Source organism: Ictidomys tridecemlineatus, chromosome 7, assembly GCF_052094955.1.
Source record: "Ictidomys tridecemlineatus isolate mIctTri1 chromosome 7, mIctTri1.hap1, whole genome shotgun sequence".
NCBI lineage: Eukaryota > Metazoa > Chordata > Mammalia > Rodentia > Sciuridae > Ictidomys > Ictidomys tridecemlineatus.
Genome location: NC_135483.1, coordinates 119,640,002 through 119,657,813, shown reverse-complemented (window position 1 = coordinate 119,657,813; position 17,812 = coordinate 119,640,002). Strand labels below are relative to the sequence as shown.

The following is a 17,812-nucleotide window of genomic DNA, read 5'->3' as shown; positions in this document are numbered from 1 at the left end:
TCTGCTGGTCCTAATATTCTCTGTGTTACCTAAAGGACGATACATGATCAAGAAGACATATCTCTAAGTCCATTTTGTTGATATAACACAATACCTGTGGTAAAGAAATGTACGATTCTGAAGGCTAAAAAGTTCAAAGCAGCATGGTGCTGGGACCCCTAGCTGTACCACAATACTGCAGAAAAGTAGAAAGGGAGGCTGGCATACGAAGAGACTGATGGGCCTACCAACACTGTCACACTGGGGATCAAGCCTTAAGATGAATTTTTATGGTGCAAACTATATTCAAACCACAGAACATATATAATACTTTCTTCCTAAGGATGTCATAGTTGGTCATAAGGAGGAAAAGAACTAATTATAATTTGAAAAGTACTTGACTAGAGATATGCAAATATGAAATAGCCACATATAAAGATTACCTTATAAACTCACCTAGTCCATAATTTTAAGACTGTGAAAAAGTAGCAAAATATGACCCCAAACCAAGAGAAGAGACAGTCAATAGTAAAAGAGCATTAAATGAAAGCAATAATATAATTAGAAAAGAGTATGAAACAGCTAATACATCTTACATATTTAAGGAAAAACATTAAAATAGAAGAATAATGGAAAATACATTTTTTTTTCATTTTTAAGGAATCAGAAACAGAAAATAATGGTATGATTTACTGTGATATCCATTATACCTTATATCTCTAAGAAAAACGATGACCAGTTGAACTATTTTCTTTACTTTGACAAGGTAATGAAAATTATATAAACCAATGTTTTCAATATTTCCCTTGATTTCAAACTTTCGGCAAAAAATCTATTGTACAAATGGTGAAGAAAAACATACACTAAATGCTTAGAAATTGTACATCACTGCATTCCAAGTACTTCTGCTTTCTTAAATATATATAACTATTTGTTTGCCCACTAATTTGGGGCACAAAGCAATACACAGTTACTGTAGAAATTAAATAAAATGCAAATAAGGACAGCAAAAATATATTCAGCCATCATTTCATCCTGTAAGATAAGCTGTATTATATTTTGGTGACTATGTGTGTATAGGAATATTTTTATAAAAATATAATATTATATTACTCAGAATAGTTTTTTATATTAATATAATTTATTTAATTGACCCCCAGTGTTGGGCATTTGTTTTCCAACATCATGATTAAATAATTTTTGATAATACATTTAGGACAAAATTTCCAGAAATGTGATCACTAGGTCAAAGGGTACATACATATTTACAATTTTTGTTAGAGATTACTCCAGAAAGATTATACCAAGATAGTGGACTAGTACAACTCGTGGTTCACTTTCTAAATACCAACTGGAGAAGGAACTATAAAGAGAACAGGGCAACTAATAAGGAAAAGGAAATACTTAAGAGGCTGAATCAGGAACATCACAAGCTCAAAGCTAGCCTCAGAAACTTAGTGAGGTCCTAAGCAACTTAACAAGACTTGTCTCAAAATAAAAAATAAAGAGGGGCTTGGAATGGGCCTTAGTGGTTAAATACCCCTGGGTTCAATCCTTGGTACTAAATAAACAAACAAAAAATAGTAAATGGAAAATTCTTAGGGAATATAGGGTGTTGGGAAGACTATTTGGAAATGATAAAGGTGTTAGACTGGTAATTTGGGCCTTTGAAAATGAGATTCTAGGGCAAGGAGCAGCCCTTCTAAGGCTGTGGGAGGACAAAGAGAAAATGAACTATTGGAGTACTGCTTTTGATTCCTACTGACCTGAGATAAATACTTCATTTTCCACATCTGTATCCACCCAAGACTACTGTACAATTGCCCTTGGAGTAAACAGAATGCTTATAAGGAGTGTATAAAAACAGGTGGGGAGTAACTATGTTTAGGTAGCATTTTTTCTGCCTTTTCCTACCAAGCCATATAGCTGATGAATTATACCACCAGAGTTTGGTGCTGTTTCTCTCTGGTTGGGTTGGGGAGATGATGACCACAGACCTGAGATATCATTTTGTTGAGCTCACTGAGAATGACACAGTCTAGGTGCTGGTCTTTCCCTAGTATCTTACATCTCTAAGAAAAACAATGACCAGTTGAACTATATGAGCTGCCAGAGTAGCCAATGTCCCCAGGGTGAAATAACCTTACAGGTTGAAATATAAAAACATTTAAGGAACACATCTATTTTCAAAGAATAAAAACATATTGGAATTACAAATTCTATGAGAAGCAGACAGATCTGATGGTCCAAGATTTTAAAATTAGCTTAATAAACATACTAAAAGAGAAAAAGGAACAAATTAATAAAATGTAGTAAGAACAGAAGGACAAATAGGGAAACAGAAATATTAGTTCTGAAAAACACACTTGAAGGATACAGATTAGATAAGTAGAATCAAAATGAGGAATAAATTAGTAAATTTGAAGACTAGTTTAAGAAAATCTTCAGGACTAAAGAGAAGAAAAAGAAAAATGTAAAATAAGGCTAATGGATAGGTTTGCTAACATTTTAATAACTAGAAACTCAAACAAATAAAAATATAAGGAAGAACATATTTGAAGAAATAATGGGGATAAATAGGACAAAGAGAGAATAGATTTTCAGTGTTCAGGGGAAAAATATTAAAACCCTGAATTTTACATATTGCTATGCATTTATTCAAATGTGAGGACATAATAATATATTTTGAGCATACAAAGTCTCAGAACATAGTTTTTGATGAAATCACTCAAATAGAAACAAAGAAGATACTTAAAAAAAGTATTAAGTAATACTGGTAAAATGTTAGGGTCTGTAAACAAGTCAAGATGGCGCCTGGCATTTTGCCAGAGGGAGTGGTTTGTGAAGTAACTCCAGCAAGCCACTAAGTGTGGAGATTCCTTATGGGTTGACTACTGTATCTAGTTTATGTTAATTAAGATGAGTTGTGTGTGGAATGTATATATACACTTCCTGTCTTACAATAAACGGCTCCCACTCCTGCTGTATCAATGTACATAAGTTCCTCGTCCCCCGCCCCCCCCCCCCCCCCCCCGCTATTTTGCGGCAGCCAGACTGCCGCAATAAAATATCTTGGCAGTCTTTTACAATAGCTATCAAAATGAAAAGAGAAGAAAATATGAGCATAGCAGTTAAAAATATAAAGTAGATAACAGCAATATGAGGGGTAAGAGAAAGTAAAAAGAGACAAAGTCATGTTAGATGTACAAGAATCTTTTTTGGGAAGATATATAAATATCAAGGTTATTTAATAAGAAAGTATTAAAAAGAAGTAATGAAAAAATATGAGAAAATTGAAATGTTTAAGATGCCAGAAACACATTCAAATGTATAAGATTATAACTATGCTTATTGACTCTCTTCGTTTCCTTCTGTTTTTATTAGAGTGTCTGTGAATGTCATGCTTATAATGCTGCTTTTTTTTTCTTTTTGAAATGGAAATACCTTGAATTTTTGTATTGAAGTTACATGGTTGCTATAGATTCAAACTCAGAATATGAAGTGTAAATCCTCTAGTTAACTGCAATTTGGCACACATTCTAAAGGAGAGTAGGTGAGATAATTGCTAATATTTTCCTGAACACACACTTCTTTGCACATGACGCCCAACTTATTATTTTTAAAAATATTTCTTTTACTTCTAACTCAAAGCAAGACAACAGTAAAAGATATAAGAAAATCTAGGGCATTATTAACCTGTTTCTTGTTATAGAGATGCAGAAAAATATTGTAGTGCAAGATTAATTATGGTATATGACACCAAGAATTTAAGTCAAACAAGAATGGGTAAAGCAGAGCCCCTTAGTCAGGATTAGGACACTAAATTCCTGGTCAGTCCATAAGGTGGTGATCATTTTGTTGGATGTGGGGACTGAGATCACCTAGGTAATTTTTTCACTCAAAGGGAACTGGTTCTGAGCTATACTCTCCTGAAGAAAGAACATCAGCTGCCATCAATACTCAAAGGGGAGTGGAAGAAGCTGAGAAAAAAAAGTAAATAGAACAATAAGCACTAAAGATGAATATAGTAGTCAAGACATCTATTTCACAAAAATGCCAGATAGTTTTATCTCTGAGTTATAAGACATATTAAATAAATTGTAAATTCCTACTTTTTAAAGTTACTCCAGGAACAGAAAAAGAGCAAAACCTGCCCAATTCATTTTATAAGGTTAATGTCATCTTAATTATTATATTGTGCAAGAAACAAAATTATCGTGCATGTCACTTAAGTATGTAGATTTCAAAATTCTCAATATTTCGTAACAAAGCACAACAATGCATAAAAATACTACATCATGATTAAGTAATACATCATGATGTAAACTAAAAATGCATAAATGATTTAACATTAGAAGTTCTATCCACAGCTCACAACAGTAATGCATCATAAGATAAATATCATATAATTATTTTATTTGAATGTATGTATCATAAAACATTTGATAAGATTCTAGAGCTATTTATAATAAGACTGTTTAACAAACTAGACATAGAAGAACCTTTCTTAATTAGGTAAAAGTTACATATAAAAACCTTCATTGAATATTATAATTAATTGAGAAACCATGAGATGAAGATGCTTCAATTATACTACTACTGCAAAATAGTTCCAAAGAAACTAACCAAAAGAATAGAAAAAAGAAAAAAAATTGGGTATTATGATGGGAAAGGTGGAAGGAAAACTGTCATTATTTACAAAGTGATATAATAATTTCTCTTGGAAAAAAGAATAATCCATTAAGAATAAGATTTCAGCTGGGTGTGGTGGTACAGACCTGTAATCTCAGCAACCTGGCAGGCTGAGGCAGGAGGATTTCGAGTTCAAAGCCAGCCTAAACTACCTAGTGAGGCCCTATGCAACTTAGAGAGACTCTGTCTTAAAATATAAAAAGGACTGGGTATGTGGCTCAGTGGTTAAACACCCCTGGGTTCAATCTCTGGTATTATTACTATACTGCTGCTGCTGCTACTACTACTACTACTACTACTATTACTACTACTACTACTACTAGGGTTCAGCAATGTTGTTGGAACTAAGAACCACTTCAAAAAACTCACTAGCATTTATATGACAGCAATAGATATAAAAATATTTTAATTAAATATATGAAATCTAGGTGTCTATTTAAAGAGCATGATGCATAAAATTTAAAAGTTTAAGGATGGAAATGCATTTGTTTTATATCTCAACTAATAGGAAATTAATATATAGCTTATATAGCAAATTCCCACAACATAATAATCAAGATATAGGAACCCAGATGAAAAAATGAATAAAGAATATAAATAAGCAATTTCAGAAGAAGCCTTAAAAGGCAGACAAATATATAAACAGAGTCTCAAACTCAACAGTGATAAAAGAACTCAAATTAAAACAATGAGTTATAAAATGACACATATTAGACTGAAAACAAAAGAGAGCTAGATAATGCTAATGGTTTGCAGGAATGAAGAGGCTACTGGGAGTATGGACTGAACCATTTTTCTGAGGGAACATCTGATAGGATTTTGTCAATTTACGCATAATCATATATCCCATCATCTAGCAATTCTGCTTCTGGAAATATATTCCAAAGAAATCTTTGCAAAGTCCCATGATAGGATAAGTATGAGCATGTTCATCAATGGTATTGTTTGTGACAACAGGGAATTGGAAACAACTTGGGTGATATTCAATGGAGAAAATGGACAGTTAAAACAGGACAGCTATCAACCATGAAATACTATTCGACCATTACAAGCAATGTAAAGACAGAAACATAAATAAATGTTTAAACATAATGTTAAATAAAATAGAAAATAGACTGAGATACAGTACAATTAATTTAATATTCAAAAGCTGGGTGTCTATTTAAAAGTATAATGCATAAAATTAAAAAGTTGAAGCATGGAGACTTTTTTCATATCTAAAAATAACAGGAAATTAATATCTAGCTTATATAACAAATACCTACAACATATTAATCAAGATACAGGGACCCAAATGAAAAAAATGAATAAAGTATATGAATATGCAATTTGAGAGAAGGAACAATACCACTTATGTATATTTACATTTTAGGTATAAAAATTGGGAAGGGAAAAGGGGACAGATGGGCAAGACACACTCAAATGCTAGAGGATAACTGTTGAAGTTGAAAGATAGGCACGTGACATTTCATACTATTATTCTATTTTCTTTTTATTAATTTGACATTTTTCATATAAAGATATTGTAAAATAGGGGCTGGGGTTGTGGTGCAGTGGTAGAGCGCTCACCTAGCGCATGCGAGGCCCTAGGTTCGATTCTTAGCACCACATTAAAAAAAAAATAAAGGTATTGACAACTAAAATTAAAAAAGAAATATTTAAAAAGATATCCTAAAATATACAATAATAGTTACATGAAAATACAAACAAAAAAGAATGCTACAATTAATATTATTTTAGAATATCATATGAAAATGGTTTCCTATGGTCAGAGGAAACTACTGGACATGGGAGTAAGAGAATCTGAGATGATTTTCATGACCAATAATAACAGTGTGTCATGAACTGAGAAGTGTGATAAACTATATTTCCTCTCTGTGCAAAAAGGTCCATTACATTTTTTTTTATCAGAAGGATCTGATTTACACTTATCTAATCATTATAATTCAAAAAACAATTAAATAGCTGTTCCAAGTAACCAATTTACAATATAATATATAACTATGGAAATGAATTAGAAATAAGTAATATGACTTATTTTTTAAAATAAAATAATTTATGACAATAACATTCATCACAGAAAAGTAGCAAAATCACTAAGCTGATAACCATAAATTAAAGAGGAATAAAATAGACTTGAAGTACTTGTACTCTAAAAGAATAAAGAAAAATAGAACAAAAGAAAAAAGAAACTGCACCAGAGGCCATAAACTGTTTTACCGGGTTCACACAGTGGCAAAATTGGATTTTTTCAAAGACAAAATCTTACACTGTTATTGAAATATTAAGGTTTTTAAATCCGAACTTCTGGTTTCTTTGGGAAAAAAAAATAAGGTTTGATTTTGCAGCCTCTCATTTCCACTCAGCAAGAATCCTAGAGCTGAACAGGAGTGTCCCATTTATAGGCCACATACTTTCTGGACTTTCATTGTCCCCATCTGGCAAACAATTATTTAAAGTACCTTTTATGAGGTTTGTACCCCTTGAATCACACTTGAAATGTTATCAAAATGTAGTCTGAAATGTATAGTAATGAAAGCATATAAGCAGTCACAGAAGGCATGACAGAACACATGGAGTAACAGGATATGCCAGGTGAGGAAAGATCTTTGAGAAGTCATGAAATAATGAAAAGGGGTCTGGTATTCAGAGGTACCATGAGTACATGAAACCATAACAGGATTTTCTGGAGTAGGTAAAGAACAAACTCTTAATGTATTAAAAGGAACTGATTAAATACATTAAAAGGAAAACAAGGGGCTGGGGTTGTGGATCAGTGGTAGAGCACTCACTAGCCTGGCATTCATGAGGCACTTGGTTGGATCCTTAGCAACACATAAAAATAAAATAAAGACACTGTGTTCATACACATGTATAATAACTAATATTATAATAACTAATATATATGTATATACATATATATACACACACATATATATAAAAGAAAAAGAAACCAGTGGATGACAGTAGATTTGGTTTATTTTTTCAAGTTATACTATATAAAATGTGTTCATGGGTTTCATTGAAGCTACTTCAATTATTATTTATAGTTGGTTTTCTCCTTCCATAACAGCATGTCATTTTTAATCAATTGGTTATTATAAACAAAATAGGATACTTCCTGTTAAGATGGTATTAAGGTATAAAAGTTGTTTCTGAATATAAATGAATGTAGATGCGAGTCAGTTAGATTAGGCCAGTGATAAAAAATAAGCAAATTTACAAGTTGAAATTACAATCAGATAACCCTAACAATTTTAATAAAATTACTTATGAGGCTTTAGTTATTACTTACCTTGAGTGTCTAACTTCTAAACATTTTGTCTGTAAACCATAAGCCCTTCAAGATCTATTTCATATATGCAGAAAATGACATCTCCAAGGATCATCTAGAAAAAAAGTATAAGAAAATGTGAATTATAAGTAGTTTCATTTATTATAAATACAAGAGAAAATCTTTGAAAAAATTTAAATAAATGTAATTATAAATACATAGATTCTGATCTCATATATAAATGTTGACCCACCATAGAAAATACTTTCCTTGTTCAAAGTTATTACAGAAATATATTCTTGATTACATATGAACCAAAATCAGAACCAAAATCAACAAGTTCAATATTCTGTTCTCATGAATATCCTGATCACTTAAACTTCTCATTCAGCACATTACACCAACTTAGAAAAAAGGCAGAAAAGGTCTTTTTAAGAGAAAATTTTTCAGAGAGAATGTTTTTTGCCCTGAAAACTCGATTTTGATTGCCTGACAATGCAGTTAAGGAAAAAGGACTGGACCCTACTGTGTTGTATCTTTAATATATGGTTTTGAGTACTACAGATTCTCAAGCCAAACATAAATGATTTTTGAATTAGCGTAGTCATTGTTCTTCTTGGTCACTAGTGTACATTTCTATTTCTTAGCTGCAGATATACACTGAAAGCACTTGAGGCACTTTAAAAATAAATTAAGTCAGTTGACTCTTAGATATTCTGATTTAATTATTACAGAGTGGGGGTCAGGTCCTAGTTTTTCTTTTTTGTTCTTTTTTTTTTTTTTTTTGGTACCAGGGATAGAACCCAGAGGTGGTTAAATACTGAGCCCCATCTCTAGCCATTTTTATTTTGAGATACAGTCTCACTAAGCTGTTTAGGGATCCATTAAGTTGCTGAGACTGGCCTCAAACTTAGATTCTCCTGCCGTGCCTCCATAGTCACTGAAATTATAGGCATGTTTTAAGTAACCTAGGTTTTTCTTTTTTTAAGTTAATTAAGGAAGGTTATCCTTTCTTCTGGTTGAGAAACAATCTCACAGGAACTATTGGCTTAGTTTCTACATATTTAATAAGACATTAAATTCTATAAAACATCTACAGAAGTTTATGAGATACTGACACTTGTTAATCTATTAAACATACAAAATGACTTCAAAAAATTTCACCATACACACAAACATATACAAATATACTCCAACAACCATGTGATACGTGACAGTACATGGATCCAAGCATGATCTAATTGGTAGTTGCAAGAAATCTCACTATAAGACATTTAAGGATTAAATGTAGTACTTCAAAATATAGACTCTCACATGACATACCCTGAGATTCTGATTTGTGAAAAATAGGCTGAGGTCACAGATTCTCTTTTTTTTTACAAGTATCCTTGGTTTTTATAAAACAGACCTACTAGCCAGTCATGGTAACACACACCTGTAATCCCAGTGGGAAGCTGAGACTGGAGGATTTCGAATTCAAAGCCAATCTCAGCAAAGGCAAGGTGCTAAGCAACTCAGTGAGACCCTGTCTCTAAATAAAATACAAAATAGGGTTGGGGATGTGGCTCACTGGTTGAGTGCCCTTGAGTTCAATCCCCAGTACCCCCAAAACAAAAACAAAAAACCCCGGGTCTATTCTCCTTGTAAAACAGTGTCCTAAGCATTTGTGAAAGCTATTACTAGACTCATTATTTGCATTTATAAAAACAGTTTTTGACTTTTAATTTTATATTTCTTCTTTTAGTTTTCTTTCTTTCATTAGTAAATTAGAGTTATATATAATAGTTGGATTCATTTTGACAAAATCATACAAGAATAGAATTTAATTTATTCCACTTCAGTCCGCAGTATTCCTCCTTTTTCTCCCCTTCTCCTTCACCCTATTCTACTTCCTCTACTGGTCTTCCTTTCACTCATTTGTTTATTTATTGTCAATTGGTGATTATAGATATACTTAAAGGTGGAACTCCCTGTGGTATATTTAAACAAGTACATAGTGTAATCTTGTCAAATCCATTCCACATTTCCTCCTCTTTCTGGTCCATCTTTCCTATTTCTCAATCTCCTTCTACTCCACTGATCTCTATATCTTTATGATATCTGACCCTGTCCCCTTTCCCCTTGTTTTGCTCTAGTTTTTATATATTATAGAAAACATTCAACCCTTGATTTTCTTAGTTTGGCTTATTTCACCTAGCAAGATGTTCTCTATTCATTTATTGGCAAATATCATAATTTCCATCTTCATGGCTGAATAAAACTCCATGTGTTACATACACCACATTTTCTTAATCTATCATATTGACAGGCATCTGGTTTGGTTTCATAATTTGACCATTGTGAATTGCTCTGCTATAAACATTAAGGTAGCTATATCACTAGAGTATGCCAATTTCAATTCTTTTGTACAAAGACCAAGTAATGGGATAGCATGGTCATATGGTGGTGTCATTCCCAGTTTTTGAAGGAATTTCTATACTGTTTTCCAGACTGACTGGAATAATTTTCAGTCATATCAACAATGTATGAGTGTACCTTCTCCCCAAATTCTTGACAACATTTATTATTATTTGTATTCTTAATAATGGCCATTCTAACTGGAGTGAGATGACATTTTATGCAGTTTTGATTTGCATTTCCCTGATTTTTAGAGATGTTGAACATTTTAAAAATAAATTTGTTGGCCATCTGTTCTTGTTTTGAGAAATGCTTGTTTAGTTCTTTTGTTCATTTATTGATTTTTTTGGTGTTAAGCATTTTGAGTTCTTTATAATATCCTGGATATTAATCCCCTATCGAAGAGCAGCTGCAAAGATTTTCTCCCTTTCTGTAGACCCTCTTCATGCTCTTAATCATTTCCTTTGCTGTGCAGAAACTTTTTAATTTTAAGTCATCCCAATTACTAATTCTTAGTTTTACTTCTTGAGCTACAGATTTTGTTAATAAAGTTCATGCTGGCACCGATATGTTGGAGTACTGATATATTCTTTCTTCTAGAGGCTGCAAAGTTTCTGGTCGAATTCCTAAGTCTTTGATTATTTTGATTTTACTTTGATGCAGGGTGAAAGACAGGGATCTAGTTTCACTCTTCTATATATGGATATCCAGTTTTGCCAGCACCATTTGCTAAAAGAGATATCTTTTCTCCAATATATATTTTTGGCACCTTTGTCAAGAATCAGATGCCTGTAAGTATGTGGGTTTGTCTCTGTATCTTCTATTCCATTGTTCTTTGTGTCTATTGTTACTATAGCTCTGTAATATGAGGTTAGGCATTGTGATCTCTCTAGCATCACTCTTCTTGCTTAAGATTGCTTTGGCTATTCTGGGCTTTTTTTCTTTAAAATGAATTTCAGGACTGTTTTTTTTTTTTCTAGTTCTGTGAAGAATATCATGGACATTTTGATTGGGTTTGCATTGAATCTATATACCACTTTGGATAATATGGCCATTTTGATAATGTTAATTCTGCCTATTCTAGAACATAGGAGAACTTTCCATCTTTAAGGTTTTCTTCAATTTCTTACTTCAGTGTTCTATAATTTTCATTGTAAAGAGATTTTACTTCCATGGCTAGATTAATTCCCAAGGTTTTTGTTGTTGGATTTCTTTCTTTCTTTCTTTCTTTTTGAAGTTATTGTGAATGGAGTAGTTTTCTTGATTTCTTTCTCAGCACAACTGATGTTGGGGTATAGGAAAGTTATTGATCTATGCTATTGAGCTTGTATTCTGCTACTTTCCTGAAATCATTTAACTTCAGGTAGTTTTCTGAGTCTTCTAGATATGGGAACATGTCATTAGCAGTAACAGATAATTTGACCTCTTTTCATTTATATCCCTTTAATTTCTTGTCTGATTTCTAGGGCTAGAGTTTCAAAAAAATATTGAAAAGGAGTGGTGAGAGTGGACATCATTGTCTTAACACTGATTTTACAGAAAATTTTTTCAATCTTTCTCCATTCAGTATTATGTTCGCTTTGGGTTTGTCATGTATAGCCTTCATAATGTTGAGGTGAGTTCCTTCTATCCTTAGTTTCTCCAACATTTTAAACATGAATGTTTGCTGGCTTTTATTAGAGGTCTTTTCTCCATCTATTGAGATGATCATATGATTATTGTTCTGAGTTATACTTATGAGGTGAATTATATTAATTGATTTGCACATCTTGAAGCAAACTTGCATCTCTGGACTAAAACCCACTTGAGCATGGTGTATTATCTTTTTAATGTGTTATTGAATGTGATTTACTAATGTTTTATTAAGGATTGCTGCATCTATGTATATCAAGAATATTGGTCTCTACTTTTTTTACTTGATGTCTAAAAGTTACATTTCTAAACTTAAAAGATAATCACCAAACCTACTGGTTTAGCATTGATTTTTGAACATAAAGTAAACATAATTTTGGCAATAATTCAATGTAGAAAAACTAAAATAATGTTTATAAATTATAGACTTTGTAAGCCCTGCTACCCTCGTAAGTAAATGGTGTAGTAGATAATCAGTAAAAAATTATGGGGAAAATAGAAAACTAGGCTATATTCTATAATGAAATACTTAAAAACCTCATTTATAGCTCATTTTAAACCTCACTTATAAGTAGAGATATAACCTCAAAGCTTCAGAATTTAAATTTTAAAATTCATGGTGGCATGGGAAATTGGGATACACTTCTATAACATCATTTTTTTTCTACTGAAATACAAAGGCAAAATTTTTATAGAGAAAGTCTTGAAACATTTCCCTCTAGAACACATGTACACTAACATTATATAGGCTGTTAACATTTTAGTTTTGAAAAAACTTATAAACAGGTCCATAAATACTTTGTAAGAAATATAATATACTCTTACATATATACCTTTTAAGATTCCTTCAGAAAAAGATAATTTTAATAAACAAAGCTATGTGAGACTTTGCTATACATAACAATTATGGTGACCTCTATAACTACGAAATCTGAAAAGACTACTAAATTTTACCAATTATCTTCCTTACTTAGTTTGGAAATTATTATTTCTTTGCATGACTGCACTCCTAATAGTCTCTGGTTTTCTGTCAAGTTAAAATCAATATATTTTATAACTAATTTTTCTCTATATATTTTAATAGGAACCAATGGCTTTGTAAATTACACATAATGTTCTACATCAGAAAAAAATCAATCTATTACATTATTTTCTAACAATTAAAAAATACAAGTTTGTGTATACTATGATTAATTACCACCAAAGTTTCATATAAATTATTAAAAACGCTTCCTTACATTTCAATTCATCATTACTAGCTTACATTTATTGAGAACAATCCTAAGAAGTGTTATTCTCATCTAATTTATATGCTTTAAACAAACTAGAGAGAGGTAGGTAACTTGCCCAAGGTTCCACAGTAAAATTAACAAAAGTATTTCCAGAAGGACCCATTAAATAAATTAAAATCTCGCACAGCTCTAGAAGCCTTATTAACTTATCTTTGTAGCAAGTTTTGGTTTACACCCACTAATTCTTTGCAAGGTTTTTCCCATCTGCAAAAGGAATGCCAAGATGCTTCACTTCTAACTTTTTCTTCCTTGCAAAAAAAATGTCTTTGAAGTCTCCATTTAGCTCTATATACATTCTGTTTTTTTCTGTGCAATGTAAACAGTGTAATAAAACCTCTGTGATACTAAAGGTTTATCTTAAAAACCTTAGTCTAACTTGTGAATGTAATGTTTTATATGCCTAATCACATTAAAAATTATTTGCAATTGAGATGTAAATTTGTGGTTTTACCATGTTATCAATTCCCTTAGGAAAGTATGCTATCTTAAAATACTATTACAATCCCAATTTTAAATTATGGTTATTTGGATAAGAAAAAATAAAGCTTTTTAAACTTCTCTTAGCTATTGATCTATATCTAAACAAATTTTTACACATGGTTTTTTTTTGATGGATACAATACTTTATTTATTTTTATGTGGTGCTGAGGATCAAACCCACTGCCTCCCTTACACCTGCTAGGCAAGCACTCTACCACTGAGTCACAACCCCAGCCTGGTGGTGATTTGTTTTCAAATCAATATTAAGTATGCAACTTCCACATCTCTTAAGATTCCATTCATTTTGATCCAATGAGCTACTTTTAAAAAAAATTCCAATTCACAGATTGCAGACTTGGTTGAATGGAAACAGCTCATAGCAAAAAACTGTAAGATAAAATCAAATCTCAGATTCTTTATTTCAACAGAAATCAAACATTCAAAGAATTAAAAATATTTGCAGCCTATGTTTGGTTTTTAAAACATTTCATATTTCTTCAGCATAACAAGACCTCTAATCATGCTATCCATGAAAGATTTCTTTTTTCAACTGTTTTTATATCAGATAAATTTTAGTTTGTGCAGATTCAAGTCATTGTTTAGTACCAATTAAGAACATTAGTATTTATATTCCAAATTACTGTTCTAATGGACTTTGAATTATTTTTTTATGGCTTTAATGCAATATTTATATTTTCGTGGTAAAGAACAGAAGAGTCCTTTATTAGGTATCCCTAAATCACTTTCAAGAACGAAGATTCAAAGGAAATTTTAAATCCTGTCCACCATAAGATTTGTCTTTAGCTTTCTTTCAACATGTCCAGATGATCTAACTTTTTATATATTTAAAGTGCAGAGTAATTGAAATTCTATCTATGAAAGTTAACACCACCAAGGTTAACTAAAGTAGTAATAGGAAATGAAATATTTTTATTGGAGAAAGTAAAATAAAAGCATTCTCTCTACTTTTTTTCCCCTATTATTATTTCCTAAAAGTATTCACTGAATCTGTAGAGGATATCTCTTCAGCTGGAATAAATAATGAATTTGGTTCTGAATTACTTAGGGAATACTAGTGATTTCTGTATGTAATTATATGCAAATACCTTCAGAACTTTCTCAGAGAGAAAGAAGTACAATATTTTGCCAAATATACTAGCAAGATTATACATTCTAACATTATGGCCATAATAAATTTACTTTTAGCCTTGTTATCTTCTTGGGTTTGCTGAAATGAGAGACAATTAATGAGCTAATAAGGTTGGGACCCAGTGAATGGGCTAGTTACTTATTCTTTAATTTTATATAGACTCTTTCTGACTTCATAAATAATATTTTTGAAAATCATGAATTCAAAACTTAAGAATGAAAAGCTGAATATATTACAAATAAAAAAGGATTGGGAATTGAGATGAATGAACACGAAAGTCCATGTTAATAGGTTTAGAGTCACTGAAACAAAAATTTCAGAAGGGATAGCAAATGAGACATGATCAATAACAATTCATGTATCTTAACTTTAGTAATCATTTCCCTTTATTCTTTCCTGTTCACTAGAACTTTTCAGAAATTCTTCTAGGGCAATTTCACAAAAATACTTATAAAATTATTTGGAATAATACACTATATATTTTAGTGACCTTGCTATCTCCTCATCCAAATGTCTGCACCCTTTTAAGCTTATAATTAGGATTATGTAAATGCTTTTTCATATATTCTCAAGTTCTTTTCTAGTCACTCTTGAGTCCTGACTCAGTGGTTTCTCTTATACATTTCTAACAGCAAATCTCTTTTCAATGGAACACAGTTTGAAATTCCAGGTTCCCTTTTCCTACAGCAGCAACCTCTTTTTTAAAAAGTTTTAAATTGATGTTTTAAAAATAAATGATAGCGGAATGCATTACAATTCTTATTACACATATACAACACAATTTTTCATATCTCTAGTTGTATACAAAGTATATCACACCAATTCATGTCTTTGTACATGTACTTTGGATAATGATGTCCATCACATTCCACCATTGCTAACTTCCTACTGGCTCCCTTCCTCTCCCACCCCTCTGCCTTATCTAGAGTTCATCTATTTCTCCCATACTCCCCCTCCCTACCTCCCTATGAGTTGGCCTTCTTATATCAGAGAAAACATTGTGCATTTGTTTTTGGGGGGGATTGCTAACTTCACTTAGCATTATCTTCTCTAACTCCAACCATTTATCTGCAAATGCCAGGAGCAGCAAGCTCTTTTTTATGGCTTCCTTAAAAAATTACTATCACTTCATTTTTAATCAGACATCACATTTTTTGTCATATGATCATCAAAGAGAATTATCTACATTTCCAGAATGCTAGAAATTAAATATTTTTTATGCTAGAAAGTTCTACATAAGAGGAAAAAGAAGGGAAGAGAAGAAATTCAATAGTGACAACCAATGCTAATTATACTATTTAGGATTTTGCTAAAAATATAAATACAATTACTAGAGAAGACACAAGGATATCAAAGAAGGAATTTAAGCCTCAGAGGGTATACTTAAATTCCCTGAATCATGATAACCTTAAAGGTCCCTTCCAACTCCAAGATTTTAGTCACTAGAAACTGTACAAGCAAACAAGAAAGCAAAGGCACATACAAATTAAACACCAAAGCTATACTGCACCCTCATAGAGGCACAAAACTGAAATTATAATCATTTAATAGTATATCATGAACTGCAAAAAAAATTCTAAAGCAACATGGCAAAATATAAGCATCAATATACTATTAACTAATATATTTAGCTAAATACAGAGTTAAAAATAAGTATTATATATTGTTGGGAGGCTAACATGACAAAAAAGTTAGCAAATTAAAAAACTGCAAAAGAATTCTTTAGCTCAAGCACAAGAAGATTTCTTGTTGTGATGAAATAGAAAACAAGACTATGATGCTGAGTTAAGAAAGTAAGATAAACAAATGAATAACTGAGATGAGAGAGAGAGGAAGAGAGAGAGAGAGAGAGAGAGAGAGAAAGAGAGAGAGAGAGAGAGAGAGAGAGAAGCAGAGAAAGTGAGAGATACTTTTGTTTTGACTGACAAAAATTAGGAGGTCCTAAGGAAGGGCCACAATAGTGTCAAACATGTTAATGGTAATGGTATTTTTAGACCCATAAAACACTAGTACTGAAAAATAAAACACTATTATAATGACAAATTTCATCAAGCTATTCTAAATATACTTCAAATAAGGCCTTAAAACAACAATAACAACAGCAACAACAACAAAAAACAACATCAGATTCAAAATATAAAGCATAATGCTTATTTACATTTTGTTAGCAAAAAAATGATACTAAGTCAAAAAGTAATTCCAATGTATGAAAATGAAAAAATGACTAAGATATTGTAGAAATTAAAGCAGATAATATCAGATCTCAGAAAGTCTTTTTAGAAGATGCTTCCATTATAAAAACAAAATCAATGAAGTTGATAATATTAACTAATTAGTATTTGTTAATTTGAGGGAAAACTAGAGGGAAGATACATTTGAATTAGCTTATAGAAAATTTTAAATAAATACATTTTTTAAAAAGTATGTACCTACTGACTATTATTCTTTTGGAGTATCAAAAAAAATAGCTTTATAAAACAAAGCTATAAATTTAAAAATGTAGCATATAAATTGCTTACATGTAAAGGTCAAATCATACTAAAAATGTTCTGTAATGTTAACCTCTTTCTTATAGTATTTATGACATTGAAAATGAGATAAATAATCTTTTTATAATATATAAGAACAGTTAAATAAATTTAAGATTATATGAAATTAGTTTTAGACTACTTTGTTTACATGCCTCAGTGAATCCCACATATCCCTAATTTACTTAATCTACCTGGAAAGCTTCTGATAATGAAGGGATTTGAAACCAAGCATATTCTTCTCTTTGCTGATACCTGTTCTTTGGGACATCTCTTTCTAAAATAGAGCAGAGCAGGTTCTTCTCTGAGGATTTCTCCAAGTTATCAAGTGTCATAGTGAAATTCTTAGTAGCTCCAGTATGTATGCCACATAAATGCATATTTTGAT

General features: G+C 31.4%; 1 protein-coding gene across 25 annotated transcripts in view; it reads right to left on the bottom strand.

The window, feature by feature from the left end:
- Nucleotides 1–17,812, bottom strand: part of Mbd5 (methyl-CpG binding domain protein 5) — a 394,577-nt gene that overhangs the window by 245,950 nt on the left and 130,815 nt on the right. For all 25 annotated transcript variants that reach the window (XR_005737952.2, XR_005737953.2, XR_005737954.2 and 22 more), the window contains exon 2: nt 7,967–8,060. The gene's annotated coding sequence lies outside the window, so the exon portion shown is untranslated. The remainder of the gene's footprint in view (nt 1–7,966; nt 8,061–17,812) is intronic.